Source organism: Vulpes lagopus, chromosome 2 (genome assembly GCF_018345385.1).
Source record: "Vulpes lagopus strain Blue_001 chromosome 2, ASM1834538v1, whole genome shotgun sequence".
NCBI lineage: Eukaryota > Metazoa > Chordata > Mammalia > Carnivora > Canidae > Vulpes > Vulpes lagopus.
The window spans coordinates 145,699,072-145,714,467 of record NC_054825.1 but is presented as its reverse complement, the minus strand read 5'-3'; the positions used below and the strand labels follow the sequence as shown (position 1 = coordinate 145,714,467).

Genomic DNA, 15,396 nt, shown 5'->3' with positions numbered 1-15,396 from the left:
TTTACAATCTTTCACAACAATTTTTTTTTAAATCAGAATTATTGCCCTTCTTCAGACAAGCCTAAAAAGCACAATCACATTGGGTAGTCGGGTTTGAGTTAGAATCATGCTGGATAGGATCAGAGAGTTAGAAGCTTCTTTTTTCCCCCTAAATGTCAAATCTGATTTTGGTGGCTGCTTTGGGGATTTTTTTTTTTTTTTTAATGGATCAGTGTTTCAGGGAATGAGCCTTACCTCCTGGGAGCCAAGCCTGGAAAATCACAGTGTTTACCATGCTCTAGCCTATGCCCAGCAGAGAACACAGAGCAGTGTGAGTCATTCTTAAGGGAGCCCTGACCTTGGCTGACCTCCACAGTGTCAAGGTCTGTAGCCAAACAGAACTCCTGACTTAAGGAGCTAGAGATAAAGAAGCAGGTGGCTGGTCACATGGCACACAGCCACTGATGGAATGAGACTTGTCAGACCTCCTAGGGGGCTTTCACCAGGGCCTGCCTCTGTGTTCACACACTAAGGCACATGGTGCTGAGGCTTCTTCCTGACAAAAGTCAGATGACTTCTGATTTCGTAAGTGGTTTTATACACAGACCCAAAGAATGCAACCTGCCACATGCCTGCATAAATGGATTGACTGATGCTTCATATGGCACACCAACATTAAGTCTTTTTGCAAATTAACTCCTTTTTAGTGATTAAAAAGAATGCATGTCTTTGCAAAAAATTTAGAATATCTGAAAAGCAAGGGGAAAAAAAGTCTCCCAAGAATATCTTGATACTCCGTGTTATTGGTAGTCTTTTCTTTCCCTTTGTCATATGTATGTATGTTTTCCTACAGTTAAGTCATCCTTTGGATGATGATTATTGAGCACCTACTGTGTGATAGGCTTTCTTCTGGGTGCTAGAGCTATATCAATGAACAAAACAATCACAGTCCCTGTTCTTAAGGAGCGGAGACTGAGGAGGGGTAGGCCAACCACAGACAAGTAAATGCATTAATATAGGAGAAATTTAGATAATATGTGGCGTAAGGGGGAAAGAATCACTCCTGACAACACTGAAGATTTATAATGTGCTGTCAAAAGCACTTTACCTCATACATATTACTACATTGAGCAAAATTTATGTGCATGCGTGTGCATGTGTGCAGGCACTCTAGAGGGAAAGTAGTTACTATAGATCTTTCAGTAAAACGATCAGGAAAGTTCTCTTGGAGATGACAGAGGGGTCAAGGTGTCCCTGAATGCAAGTTGACAGCCTGGGGAAGATCCAGTTTAGGAACCTTCCAGTAGAGAGAACAAGAAGTTTAAATTCCCTGAGGACAAAATAGCACGTTTGTGAACCAGAAAGCAGAAGACAAGTCTGGCTAGAATTTTGGGAAGCGAGAGGCAGAGTTGTCTGCAGTGACACCACAGCTGCGTATCTTGTGATCAGACCATGCAAGTTTTTGAAGTCCACAGGAAAGGGTTTCACTTTTATTCTAAGATTTCAGAAAGCCTTCAGAAGATTTTGAGTAGCAGAGTGACAAGACCTGATATTTGTGGCTTTCAGGATCACACAGCACCATGTTTGGCAAACGGATTTGAAGAAGGCAAGAGCCAAAGCAAGGAGACCAATCAAACGGAGCAGATGGATAGGAGTGGAGAGATTCAGGATTTTGATAAGGTGGTAGTGTTTTGATAGTTCTCTGAATGACATTTTTGCCTAATTTTATAAAAATAAAAAGGACTTGAAATTCCTTTGAAAACACAACTTTGAAACATAATCAGCCACAATTCAGGATGCCACACTGGCGAACGAGCAGGAAAGCCTAAGAATGATACATCCCAGGAAGATGGGGCAGGGTGACCCCAGGACTGTCTTCGTGGGGAGCTCCAAGGGACTCTTGGGAGCAGCAGAACCAGGCAAGTTTCTCTGGCTCTTCTATTCCCTCCCCATTCTACTCCCTTCTTTCATGGTCTCATGTCTCTTTGAGTAAAGGTCAGCTTTTGTTAAAGCTGCTACTCAAGGAGGGATGGAGACCGTTCCCTGACACATCTGTGCCTGACTCGCCAACATCCTACAGACAGTCTGAAGGTTGAGGACCCTCTTTGCTAACACTCTGCTTGCTCTTCAATCCATGGAAAGTTGAAGGCAGCTGCAAGTGGGGCTTTACCAGAGTCTGCAGAGCATGCATTATTGGTTGCTACATAGAAGCAGTTGGCCAGAATTTCTTCCTACCTGAGAGCCTGCCAGTTCTTGTAAACAGTCATGATGCCAGATATTTTTTTCTTTCAACCCTCCTTTGTAGCCAGATCGCCAGTCTCAGAATATTGTCTTGGGCCTTACATTTGCTCTCTAATGACTGTAGGATGGCTGCCTCTGTTTCCCAAGTAGAGTTGGCTACAGTCTGGGTTTTGCCAATTGAATCCTCATGATGTGACTTAAAAGAGCCCTCTGTTCTCTATATTTCCTATAAAGTTGTAAACCTCAATATGTGTGATCCTTACAACAACTAAACAAGGCAGGGCTATTAATTCATGGCCCCACATTATGGAGGAATGAACTGAGGCACAGAAAGGTTCCATTCCAGAGCTCATGATGCCAGGGTTTGAATCCAAGCAGATGCTTTTAACCTCTATCCTGCACACAGAGAAATGCATCAGAAAGACACGAATGCAACTCCTTTTGGTTGCACGTTCTCCAGGAACAGCTAACTGGCTGGCTCGTGAGCCTAGAAATCAATTAACTCAATTAGCAGCAGTTACTGAGCATCTGTAGCATGTGCTGGGCTGAACTGTGGGAAACCAAGATGGACAAGATGATGCTGAAGATGATGAGAGCTGCCATGCTGAGATCTTACTGTGTACCAGGCCCCATGCTAGGTGCTGCGGATACAGCGATGATCATCACAGTCAAAGCGAATTTCATGATGGAGCATATATATCCTTGTGAAAGATGAGCAGTGAATTAAATTCTGTAACGGGGATTATTCAGAGCTGTGCAGTCCAATCCAGGAGTCACATGTGGCTATTTAAGTACAATTAAATAAAATTTAAAATTTACTTCCTCAGTTGCACTAGCCTCTTATAATTGCTTTAATATTTTTAAATGTGTCATTTTCCCCCTTTTGTTTTTTTTTTTTTCCAAAAAGCTTGATTGAGATGAACTTATATACCAAAGGACCCATTTAAAACGAACAATTCTTTGGTGTTCAGGATAATCATAGAGTTTGACACCTGTCATTGCTATCAATTTCAGAACATTTTCATCCACCTCCCCTAAATTCTAGCATCCATTAGCAATTTCCCATTTCCCTACCAAGTCCACTTCTCTCCAGCCCCAGGCAACCACTAACCTATTTTATTTCCTTTTTTTTTCTTTTTTTTTTTTTTAAGATTCATTTATTTATTCATGAGAAACAGAGAGAGAGAGAAAGAGAGGTAGAGACATAGGCAGAGGGAGAAGCAGGCTCCATGCAGGGAGCCCAACGTGGGACTCGATCCCGGGCCTCCAGGATCACGCCCTGGGCCAAAGTGGGTGCTAAACCGCTGAGCCACCCAGGCTGCCCTATTTTCTTTCTTTATAGACTTGCCCCTTCCAAACATTTCCTATAAATGGAATCAAACAACACAGCCTTTTGTATCTGGCTTTTTTAGTTCACATAATGTGTTCAAGACAAGGCTCATCATTGTCGTAGCACACATCGGTACTTCATTCCTTTTCCTGCTGAATAATATTCTATTACATGAATGTATTACGTTTTGTTGATCCATCTGTCAGTTGACGGAGATTTGGAGTGTTTTCACTTTTTCACTCTTTTGAATATGGCTCCTATGAGAATTCAGGTACAAGCTTTCACATGGATGTTCATTTCTCTTAGATAAATACCTAACAGTAAAATTGCTGGGTTCTATTGCAACTCTGTGTTTAACCTTTTGAGGAACTGTCAGACTTTTTTCCCCAAACTTTGTGACCTTTTATATTGCTACCAGCAAGGTAGATGGGTTCCAGGTCCCCCAAATCCTTCTCAACACTTGTTATTATGTTTTCTAACTCTAGCCATCCTGGTGGGTATGAAGTAGTAGCTCATTGTGGGTTTGTGTGTGTGTGTGTGTGTGTGTGTGTGTGTGTGTGTGTTTGATTTACATCGTCTTCATGGCGAATAATGTTGAGTATCTTTTCATGTGCTTACTAGTCACTTGTATAACTTCTTCGAAAAAAATGTCTATGCAGATGCTTTGCCTTGTGCACATGTTATTTTAGCCTAAAAATACAGTATAAAATGTTTTAAAGCACAGTGAGCAAATAGTAAATGTTGGAGAGGGTAGACTCTGGGTTTGAAACCATACATAACTTTTTGTCATTGTCAAATATTAGTATTTCCCCCATCCTTTATCTTCTTCTGATTTGAAAAAAGTAGCACAATATATTTTTTTTAAGTATACACAATATTAACCTGAAGGCAGCAACAATAGCTAACATTTTAGCAGATTTTCCTCCAGAATATTTTTCTTGACTTTCTGTACTTTTATGAAGTTGTAGCGTATGTGCAAGTTCAAATCATGCCTTTTATTCTAATCATGATATAATAAATGAGCCCTTGTAGATTAAGTAAACTTCTTTTTTAAAAAAATATTTTATTTATCTATTCATGAGAGACACAGAGAGAAAAGCAGAGACACAGGCAGAGGGAGAAGCAGGTTCCCTGCGGGGAGCCCAATGCGGACTCAATCCTAAGTCCCTGGGATCACACTCTGAGCTGGAGGCAGACGCTCAACCACTGAGCCACCCAGGCATCCCTAAGTAAACTTCTTTAACCATGACTTCTGAAAGTCTCTAGAAGAAAATGCCTCTATATTTCTTGGTGTGCAGAATGCTCATTAGAGAGGACTTCTTATACTCATTACTTTAAAGTTAAGGGAAAGGTATTAAGTCACCCAAATACACACACTATCCCCCAACCTATGGAAACTACAAACCCAGCAGAACTTGGGGAGGATGTAGCTTGGTCCTTGGCTGCAATCTGATGCTCCCTCCCTACTTCACATGAGAAGGACAGCCTGAGGAGGCTGGGCAGCTGTCCAAAATTTTCTAACTTGTATCTTCATGGCATGGCTTTGCTTTTTAATTTAAACTCCTTATAAATCCTCACAGTACTATGAACCCTCGTATTTTTCCTTAAGGGATACTTGTGCTGGAAAGAACTACATTCCTCTTGCTTGCCCCATCCTCTTTCCCCTGAAATCACCTGTGCCATCAGGACAGGCTGACTGCAGATACAGCTATGTTTCTTTTCACTTTTTTTTTTCTTCCCAAAGGCTCCAGAGTTTCCAGTTGTAGCAGCTTCAGAAGCTGATTGCAGATTCCATTTTCTCCCCTGATAATGGAATCAATAGTACTCTGCTCATGGCAAGCGCTCCAGAAGACACTTTTACACTTACTTCAAGTGTTCAATTCTCTGTAACAATGCAGGCTGTTGACTCTTTATGTTCCCATCTATATCCACAAACACTGCCAAGACAGCAATACCATCCAAAAAACGCATACAGTAGGCTGCTTCCAATCTAAACACTCAGGGAAAATACCAACATATAAGCATAGAAGAATAAATCTGACTGCTAGAGACTCTCCCTCCCTAAGTTTCCAGTCATGGCTGTGTGAGAATAAGCTTAAGATGAATGATTTGTCTTTATTTCAGCACACTGGGGAGACAATGTAGTATTGTCCCCGTCTTCCCCAGCACAGCACTTAAACATATTTTTCCATCTTCTTGCTGGTAGGTGGGACCATGGACCAGATTCTGGCCAGTGGAATGTGGGTGGATGTGATGTGTATCACAGGCATCTTAAATCCTTTGGTCTCTCTTCTAGTACAGCAGGGATCTGGGAAGCCACTTGTTGAACATAAAGGTGCCACAAGATGGAAAGACCCAGGGGCCCTGAATGACTGACTACATGAAACCAACCCTACCACCAAAGCATGTTGAACAGAGGCATGAACAAGAAATGGACCTTTATTGTACTAATCCACATTAACTGTATCCTACAGCAGTTTTCATACCCTCATTAATACATTGCCTTTTCCTATCCCTCATCCCAGCAAAATATTCCAGGTTGCTGGGACAGCTTGTGGACAGTGTCTCTAAAGAGACATCAGAAGAAGAGTTCCATTTTGCTAGCAAAGCTTTCAGATTCAAAAATCACCAAGAGATGAGGCTACGCCAGGAAGGTTCTGCCCAAATGGTTCCAAATCAGGAAGCCCCTACATTTGTTTGAGAATGGAATGAGATGGCAGCCCTGGGTTTCATTCTTGGTTCCACAGCTGGATTTTGTGACTTTTGTGACATACCATTTCTCAGGATTAATCATTGCAATAGATTTTGAGAAGTTTTGAGTAACTCTGCTGGTGTATTTCAGCCTCTTTTCCCTACTTCAAGGTTTTGAACCAGCCCCTCCAACCAAAAGAAGGTTTCTTATTGTCTTAGGAAGACTTGGCTTTCAGTTTCCATAATATCTAAGTTCAGACTTGACGTACCAAATGTGTGTACACATTTTACCTGCCTTTATGCTGCTTTCTGAAATGCAGCTTGAGTCTCTGCTGCTCTTTCATATCTCTTTTACCTTCTTTCCCCCCCCTCCCTCCTGATATTCTCAGATTTCCTGGTCATCCTTCAAATCAAACACAGTTATATTATTTTTTATAACTTCTGGACAAAGTGAAAATTCACCTAGAAAAGGTACACGAGACTGTTTGTAATAAGAAAAAGATGGCAAAGAGAAAAGGAGTAACTGAGCTCCACAGAAAAGAGATCCTATAGGCTGGTGGGAGTTCGACTGGAGGTTTTAATGGCACATGCATTTTTTTTAAATGTAAAAGCAATGAAACATCAAAAAAATTTTTTTAATCTTAGGATTATCTCACCCTAGCACAAAACTTTAATTTGTAATTGGTCTCTTTTAGGAGTGATTCATGTGAATGTATTTTTTGCATGATTACAATCTCAATGCATATGATTTTATATTTTGGTATGAATTTGTTAGGGAAATATTTCTTGGCTCTTTTTCATATTTCTTAGTTGAGTGACCTGGTGTTTTTAGGGTCAGCCCTGTACGCCTGCTAACACTGGGCCTCCCCTTTTCATCACGTTTCTCTGGGAAGAATGCAAACATCAGCTAGTCTTGAGGAGAGCTAGGAGGATGCCAACCTCAAGGCAAAGAATAATGAGTTAAATCGGGCTTGCAGCTGGTAGAATGGCAAATATTCTAACTAAAAAAAAAGTTACAGAAAAAATATGAAGGCAATGCGAATTGCTTGAGATACATATGTACTTTCTACTCAGGGTTCTGAGTCCTGAATATTCACCCTGCTGTATGCCTTGACACTGGATGTCCTGCAATGTCACAGAGGGACATAGGGGATAATATCTGTGAAATATAAAACATGATACAAAAATAAGGAGGTGTTACATGCAGAGCCCTGAGTGGTTTTGAAAGAGGAAATGACTCCACCAAGAAAAACCACAAAACCTATCATTTACTCAGCTTCTCTACCCCAGTGCAAGTGTCTAATGATCAGAGACTGTTAGCCTTACAAGTGACCTTTCTGAGCCTCCTGTCTGACACTGCCATAATACAGAACAGGAATCTCAATCTGAGAGATGATGCAGACCTCACTGTTGTAGGGACAGGGTCACGATGAGAAAGCAGGACTTGTAGTTAATGTTCTTCTCAAGCCCGAGAGGAAGGAGGAACAGGAGATGGATGGGATTAAGGCAGCAGAGATGCAAGAGGAAAAGAGAGCAAAAGCTAGAGGAAAGGGAAGATGGTATCAGAGAAGAAGGAAGGGAATTGGGGGTGGGGTGTTCAAGCCTTTGCTAGCCTGAAGAGCAAACTCAAAATTAGAGAACAGAGTTAACCCCACGGTCAACTGGTCCTCTGAAATGAACACCTCAGGCTGTACAGGGGAATCAGCTAAGCATTTGGCCTCTTTCATCTGCTTAGAAATGAAGTTTCTAGAAAGAGAAGGCATGGTGATGTAAGACGATCTTTCAGAGGTTGTGAAGAATGAAGCCTCTCTGCTTTTCTACTGTCTGCTGTCCATGGAGGCCATGCATACCTTTCACGTGGATTCCTGAAGGATTTTCCAAGTTGAGGAATTAATGGCGGATGAACTGCTAGACACAGCCATGGCTGACTGGTGCTTCACAGATTCCCTTTGGCAACTCCTTTCTGGATCATTTTCCCTTGAGATGTCACTAAGAAAAAGTCAAATATACATTAGCCACCTAGAGAAACACAAACTCCTTCAATTCATGGAAAGGTCCAAAAATGATTTGCAACTAGCCCAAAGTCCCATAGCTTAGAAGAATGCATCTGATGTGGTATAACAACCACCCTAAAACTTAGCTGGCAGGAGAGCCCCTTTACTCCTCTTCATACATACTGCCCCCCAAACAAAAATGTAGAGCTTGAATCTGGTTGGTCTTGTGACTAATCAATAGAATGAAGCAGAAGTAGCATTCTAGAACTTCCAAGCTCAGTCCTAAATTTCCAGTCCCTTCCTCTTGGAAGCCAGCTGCCAGGTAAGAAGCCTGGCCGCCCCCCACCTCCCTCAGTAGACTACATGCTACAGAAGCCCAGGCTAGGCATGTGGGAAGAGAGAGACCATGTGGAGGCAGATGGAAGTGCCTGATGTGTGAGTGGGGCCTTCTTGGACCTTCCAATTCAGCCCAGCTGCCAATGCAGCTAGCTGACTGCAGCCAAGGGAGTGACACCAGCCAATGCCCAGCTGACTCATAGAATCATGAGAAATAGTAAATGGTGGTTGTTTTTTTTTATTGTTTTTTTTTTTTAAGATTTTTTTTTTTTTTAAGTTCATGAGAGACACACACAGCGAGAGGCAGAGACACAGGCAGAGGGAGAAGCAGGCTCCATGCAGGGATCCCGATGTGGGACTTGATCCCAGGACTCCAGGATCATGCCCTGGGCTGAAGACAGGCTCTAAACCGCTGAGCCACCCAGGGGGTCCCTGGTGATTGGTTTTGAGGTGCTTTGTTATATGGCAATGGAGGATGGAAGCTTGGCTTCAAACAGCCACCCTGCATTATTTCTCACGAATGTGAGTTGGGGGTGGTTCTGCGGATTTGGACCAAGCCTGGCCAATCTCATTTGGACCTGCTTGTGCCTCTGCAGGCTCCTAAGGGCTTGCTGCTCAGGGATGGCCTCAGCTGTGATAACTCATCTCTGTAGTACAGGGTCTTTCATCTTTGTTTTTTGTTTTATTTCTTTTTTTAAGATTTAATTATTTATTTGAGAGAGAGAGAGAATGGGAGGAGGGGCAGAGGGAGAGGGAGAGGGAGAGGGAGAGAATCTCAAGCAGACTGCTTGCTGAGTGTGGAACCCAATGCGGAGCTTAATCTCAAGACCCTGAAATCACGACCTAAGCCAAAATCACGAGTCGGGCCCTTGACCAACTGAGCCACTGAGGGTACCCTCAGGATTTTTCATCCTTTAGTGGGCTTGTCCTCCTTGGTAGAATTCTAAGAACAAAAGCAAAGTGCACAAACTTTAAAAAAAAATAAACTTTTTAAAGAACGGTTTTAGATTCACAAGAAGATGGAGGGGAAGATACGGAGATTTCCCTTATCCTCCCTGTCCCCCACATGCATAGCCTTCCCCACTTATCAACATCCCCCACCAGAGTGGTACTCTTGCTACAATTAGTGGACCTATTTTGACACATCATTATAAGCCAAAAACCATAATTTACATTAGAAATTGGTGTTGTACATTTTATGCTTTGGGACAGATGTGTAATGACAAGTACCTACCACTGTAATAACATACAGAGTAGTTTCACTGCCCTACAAGTCCTCCATGCTCTACCAATTCAAACCTCCCCACCCCCAACCCCTGGCAACCACTGATCTTTCTACTGTCTCCATAGTTTTGCCTTTTCTAGAATGCCGTATAATTGGAATCAATATGTAGCCTTTGCAGACTGGCATCTTTCACTCAGCCATATGCATTTAAGTTTCCTCTAGGTCTCCTCAGACCTTGAGAGCTTATTTCTTTTTTCCATTGAATAACATTCCGTCTGGACGTCCCAGTTCACCTACTAAAGAACACATTGGTTATTTCCAAATTTTGTCCAAATCATGAATAAAGCTGCTAAAAACTCTGTGTATAAGGTTTTTGTATGGAACTACGTTTCCAGTTCCTTTTGGTAAATGTCAAGGAACATCATTGCTGGATCCTAAGGAGTGAGGTCATGTTTCATTTTGTAGGAAATAGTCAATTGTATTTCAAAGTAGCTGTACTGTTTTGCTTTCCCACCAGCAATGAGAGTTCCTGTTGCTTTACATCCTCACCAGTATTTGGTATTGTCAGTGTTCTGGATTTTGGAAATTCTTTTTTTCTTTTTTTTAAGATTTTATTTATTTATTCATGAGAGAGAGAGAGAGGCAGAGACACAGGCAGAGGGAGAAGCAGGCTCCATGCAGGCAGCCGGATGTGGGACTTGATCCTGGGACTCCAGGATCACCCCCTGGGCCAAAGGCAGACAGACACTCAACCACTGAGCCACCCAGGCATCCCTGGATTTTGGAAATTCTAATAGGTATGTCGCACAACATTTTTTCAAGTCTTCATTTACATCAAGTCTACTGAGGGGTTCCTGGGTGCTTAGTTGGGTGGTTGCCTTTGGTTTCGGTCATGATCCCAGGGTCCTGGGATCCAGCCCCCAATCAGGCTTCCTGCTCAGCAAAGAGTTTGCTTCTCCCTCTGACCCTTGCCTGTGTTTGTGCTCAAGCAACCTCTCTCTCTCTAAAAAAAAAAAAAAAAAAAAAGGTCTACTGACATTCCACTGGCCAAAGTTAATCATATAGGTGGATATAGGTGGGAGGGGAATACAAAATTAGAGACAAAAGACCTGGAAAAAGGGTGGTCACTAATCAGGGCCATTAATGCTATCAAATCTACTATAAGCAATCTATACATGTTTCTCATAGGGGAGTATAAATAGCATTATTAAGATTTTGGATTAAAATCTAGAATCAGGGACACCTGGGTGGCTTAGTAGTTTAGCACCTGCCTTCGGCCCAGGGTGTGATCCTGGAGTCCTGGGATCGAGACCCACATTGGGGTCCCTGCCTGGAGCCTGCTTCTCCCTCTGCCTCTCTCTCTCTGTCTCTCATAAATATATAAAATCTTTAAAAATAAATAAATGAAATATAGAATCAGAGAGATCACATTTGAAATTAAGTAAAACCATTAGATGAGCACTTCCTCTAATTTCTACTTTTTATTTTTATTGACATTTTTAGTTGACATATAGTACAACACTGATTTCAGGAGAATTCAGTGATTCATCACTTACATATGAGACCTGCACTTTCTAATTTTTAAATGTGTCCAAATTTTCTGCCAAGTGACTATCGCTAGCAATATTGATCTTTTATTTCCATTAGAGGGTGACTTTCCCAAATTCCTGTTGATGTATACGTAGAGACAGAATTGGGAAGAAATAACAGGTCTCATACAGGACCAATAATTGTGTGGACCCTTGTTCCAGGAATTAATTCACAGAAATGATCTTCTTAAGGCTCTTGGTAGAGTTCCTTAGAATCCTGTTTCATATGAGTTAGTTCTCTAACTAGCCAGTGGGCAGTCTGCTTTGTGAATTGCCTCTGGAAACCTAAGGCTGTTGGCGCCTTGTGCTTTACAGATGGGAGTCCATCAGTCTCTTTATGAGAAAGGAGGGCTGTGTGTACCCATGTATGCATGCATCTGTATGTAACGTGTGTGAGACACCCCCTTCACCCCATCCACTTTAAGTTTGCTTTTACCTGTTTTTGCTTCCCCTGCATTGCCAGGAAATATTGAAAATTGGCTTTGCATTTACACTTACCTCTCTGGGAAGCAGATTTGTTTTCCACTCCCTGGATTTCAGATGGACCAGAGGGGTGAGGAGCAGAGAAGGGGAGACTGGGATTAGCATTCCCAGAGCTCAGCCAGCCTATTTACAGTGGTGCAGTGCTGCCCCCTACAAAGCGATGCACTGCAGGCAGATGAAGGGTTCTTGGATCTGTTCTTTCTCTGCCACCCTCTCTATCTACCCCAAATTGTACTTTGTTAGTCCCGTGTTTCTGTTATTATTCAGGAATTGGGAGTCAAGGAACCTGTGTTCTGGCTCTTGGGCCACTTAATGTCTTTGGATCCTAGTTCTCTCTTCTGTAAAGGGAAGGTGGACTAGATGTGTGTTCCTGTTCTGAGCTTTGAAGAGTCTAGGATGCCAAGATAAAACCAGAACGAAGTCACAGGGTTCTAAAAACACGATACCCTAAAACTCCCAGTAATGGCCAGACACATCTAGAAGAAGTAGGCTGGAAAAACAGTCCAAGAAATAACAGATATTTGCATTACCAAGGAATGACTGTACTTGGTTCCCAGCGGTTAGTAAACCATAACAAGCTTAGCCAAGGTGGGGGGTGGGAGGTACATAAAGATTTCAAAACCAAAAAGAGGGGTTCCTTTGCTGAGAACTTAGGGAGTATCCTTTCAATCAGAAATTCACCGTGACTCTCCAGGCCAGGGATATCTGAGAATAAGGACCATCAAGCGCTGCTCTTCCTCCAGCACAATGTATACCACGCTTTGCATCGGGGGGTTTGCTTTTTTTTTATTTTTTTAAACAAGGATAAAGAAGGAAATGAGGGTGAAAAATGCCACTTGATTCCATTCATCTGGGAGAGGAACCTTTTCGGTTCCTACTAAGTAAATTCAGCGATCGCTTGCTAGACAGCACTTTTCCAAGGGAGCCCTTCGACCTGCCTCCCTTCTCGCTCCTCTCCCCCAGCATCTAGTGAGATCGCCCCCGCGCCCACTGGGCGCCGCCGGGATTTGGCTCCCTCTCCCGTCACCCCCCATTCGCTCTGGACCCCCGACGTCCCTCCAGCCTGCTCTGTCCCCCGCGATCCCCTCGCCAACCTACCCTACCTGTTGGGTAGGACTTACTTCCCGGGAACTCCCGCTGTCATCACAGGGGGGCACAGCGCCGCCGGGCAGCCTAGCTGTCCCTCCTGGTGGCGGGGCCCCCTGTCCTTAAATGCGGGCTTCGCGGCAAGCAGAGTCCAGCGGGCAGGCGACCAGGCGCTGCGGAGTCCAGGGGCCCGGGGGAGGGAGGATGCCCTACCCCAAGCACCGCTCTGCGCAGCGGGGCCGCAGGACTTTGGAAGCGCCGCGAGGCCCCGGCTAGCCCTGGGACCGCGGAGAACCCGCCCCAGCCCCGGCTCCGGCTCCCCGCGCTAGGCGCCCGGCGGCGGGACGGAGCGCCGCGGCCCGAGGCACCGACTGCGGCGGACCCCGCCGCCGCCGCCGCTGCTGCAAACCGGTCTGGCTTCCCTGCAGGGCGTGCGGGGATGGAGCAAGGGGGTGGAGAGAAAAGGGGAAGAGCCTGGGCGGCGGGCGGGCGGGGCCTGCAGCCTCCCCGCGCCGCGCCCGCCGCCGTGCAGACTGCTCCCTCCGCGCCTCGCTCCGACTCCGGCGCGCACGGCGCGGGGACCCAGCCGGGGACCCTGCCCCAGCCCCAGCCCAGCCCCAGCCGGGGGGCGCCGCTGCTCCTCCGGCCCCGGGCTCCGGCCGCCGTTCGCTGCTCGCTGCGGCCGGAGGACTGGCGGGGAGGGAAGGGGAAAGCGGGGACACGCGCGCGCACACACACACTCGCCGCGGCGCGCGCATTGCACACTCGCAGCCGCGCGCCCCCGCCGAGGCGCGTCCCGGGCGAGTTTGGCCCCGCGGCTCCGGCCCGGCACCTGCCGGCTCCCCCGCCGCGCCGCGCCGCCCCGCCCCCGCCCGCCGCCCGCCGCCCCGACCCCTCCCGCCTCGCCGGCACCGAGCTCCCGGCGCCGCGGGGAGGCAACTACATCCCGGGAACTTGCAGACTGTGGCGCAACTGGTCTCGACGGCGGAGGCGCCCGAATGCTGCCCGGGTGAGGTAAGTTTCCTGCGCGTCCCCGGCCCCTCCTCCGGGACCCTCCCCCCCACCCCGCTGGGGCTCGGGGGCTCCGCGTCCTGGGGAGCCCCGGGCGCCTCCCCACCCTCGCGCTCCGTCCGCGTGGGTGCTGGGGCCGGGCGGGGGCCGCGTGTGGCCGCCGAAGTGGGACCTCCATCCCGCGGGGGCCGGAGCACCCCCAGCCCCCGCCCCCGCCGCGGCCGCGGCGACCCCCGGGGCCCCCTGGGTCACTGGGGCGGGAGCTCCCTCCCCTTTCCAGGGGAGCCAGCTGAGTTTTGCAGCTGCCGGAGGGAGAGCTCTCCCACCACCCTCCCCCGGCAATAAACTGGGGCGAACTTGCGAGCGCCCCTGGGAGCTCGAGAGGGGCTGGCGGGTCGGCGTTCTGGTGGTTTCTGGCGCCGAGGCCGGATTGCACAGGTGCGCTGTGGTTCCAGCCCAAATGCAGCAGCCGACTTCTGCGTTTCCCCTGGTTCTCTCCCCGAGCCGGGTCAGCGTGACGCTTCGGCGGCGGGGGCGGGGGCAAGGGGCCCGAGAATGCCGGGGTTCCACTCGCCAGGCCGGAGCCAGGAGTCGCCCGAACAGAGGACAACAAATGTCTGCTTATCTCTCGTCTATGCAGATGAGCCTGTTGTGTTCCTCATCCCCCAAGCTCACTTGTCCCTGGTGCCCGCCCGGCGTGGCTGGGTAGGAACCTGTTCCGGAGAAGTTGTTTGGATAGGCTGATGAATTCTTTCATCTGATCTACCGAAATCTGGGCTCTTAACAAGAAAATGCTAGCTACTCGGATGCTTTTTGAAAGGCAGAGTGCTGCAGACCCCAAATGCCCACCCATCCCCTCCCCAGTCTTTGCAGGACCTTTTCAGCCTCCCAGAGGCCCTGGCTTTAAGGCGAATGACCCTTGCTTGGTTGGGCCTGAGGATATGTTAGTCTCCTGCAAAGAAAAAAAAAATAAGCCATCTCCCCATTTGCACTCTTGAGCGTGGCTTTGGGGGAACCTCTCTTGCCCTTCGGGTGAAAATCATCCATCCAGACTTTTCTGTTCTGTGGAAAGGCTGAAGTGTTCTGCAGTTGTTGGAGAAAAGCCCGAGCGTTGGTTTCATTACCCCTCTAATGTGATGAAGTAAAATAGTGCTCATGGAAGCTTTAGTCAGAGCATTTCCAGCTGAAAGGAGGCCCTGGGAAAAAAAAAATCTTTCTCAGCCAAGTCCATGCCAGTGGCACGTTGAGTAAGCATCATGCATGGACTCTGAGCTGAGGGGAATGGTGCATTCCAGGTACAATGATGGGAGTGGAGACAGCAGCACCCAGGAGAAAGCTGTGAAATCTGAGACTCTTGAATAATAATAGCATCTCAGTTGAGAAAGAAAACTGTTAAGGACTGAATGGTAAAACCACACTATATTTTTGCCC

At 46.5% G+C, this 15,396-nt stretch overlaps 1 protein-coding gene and 1 long non-coding RNA gene across 3 annotated transcripts in view; one reads left to right on the top strand and one right to left on the bottom strand.

The window, feature by feature from the left end:
• LOC121485835 overlaps nt 1–13,350 on the bottom strand; it is a 96,502-nt gene extending 83,152 nt beyond the window's left edge. For both annotated transcript variants that reach the window (XR_005986375.1, XR_005986376.1), the window contains exons 1-2: nt 12,990–13,350; nt 8,092–8,230 (exon numbers count right to left, since the gene is read on the bottom strand). This is a non-coding gene — a long non-coding RNA (uncharacterized LOC121485835). The remainder of the gene's footprint in view (nt 1–8,091; nt 8,231–12,989) is intronic.
• Nucleotides 13,351–13,403: 53 nt separating this feature from the next.
• PIP5K1B (phosphatidylinositol-4-phosphate 5-kinase type 1 beta) overlaps nt 13,404–15,396 on the top strand; it is a 304,219-nt gene continuing 302,226 nt past the window's right edge. The window contains exon 1 of the mRNA XM_041743955.1: nt 13,404–13,968. The gene's annotated coding sequence lies outside the window, so the exon portion shown is untranslated. The remainder of the gene's footprint in view (nt 13,969–15,396) is intronic.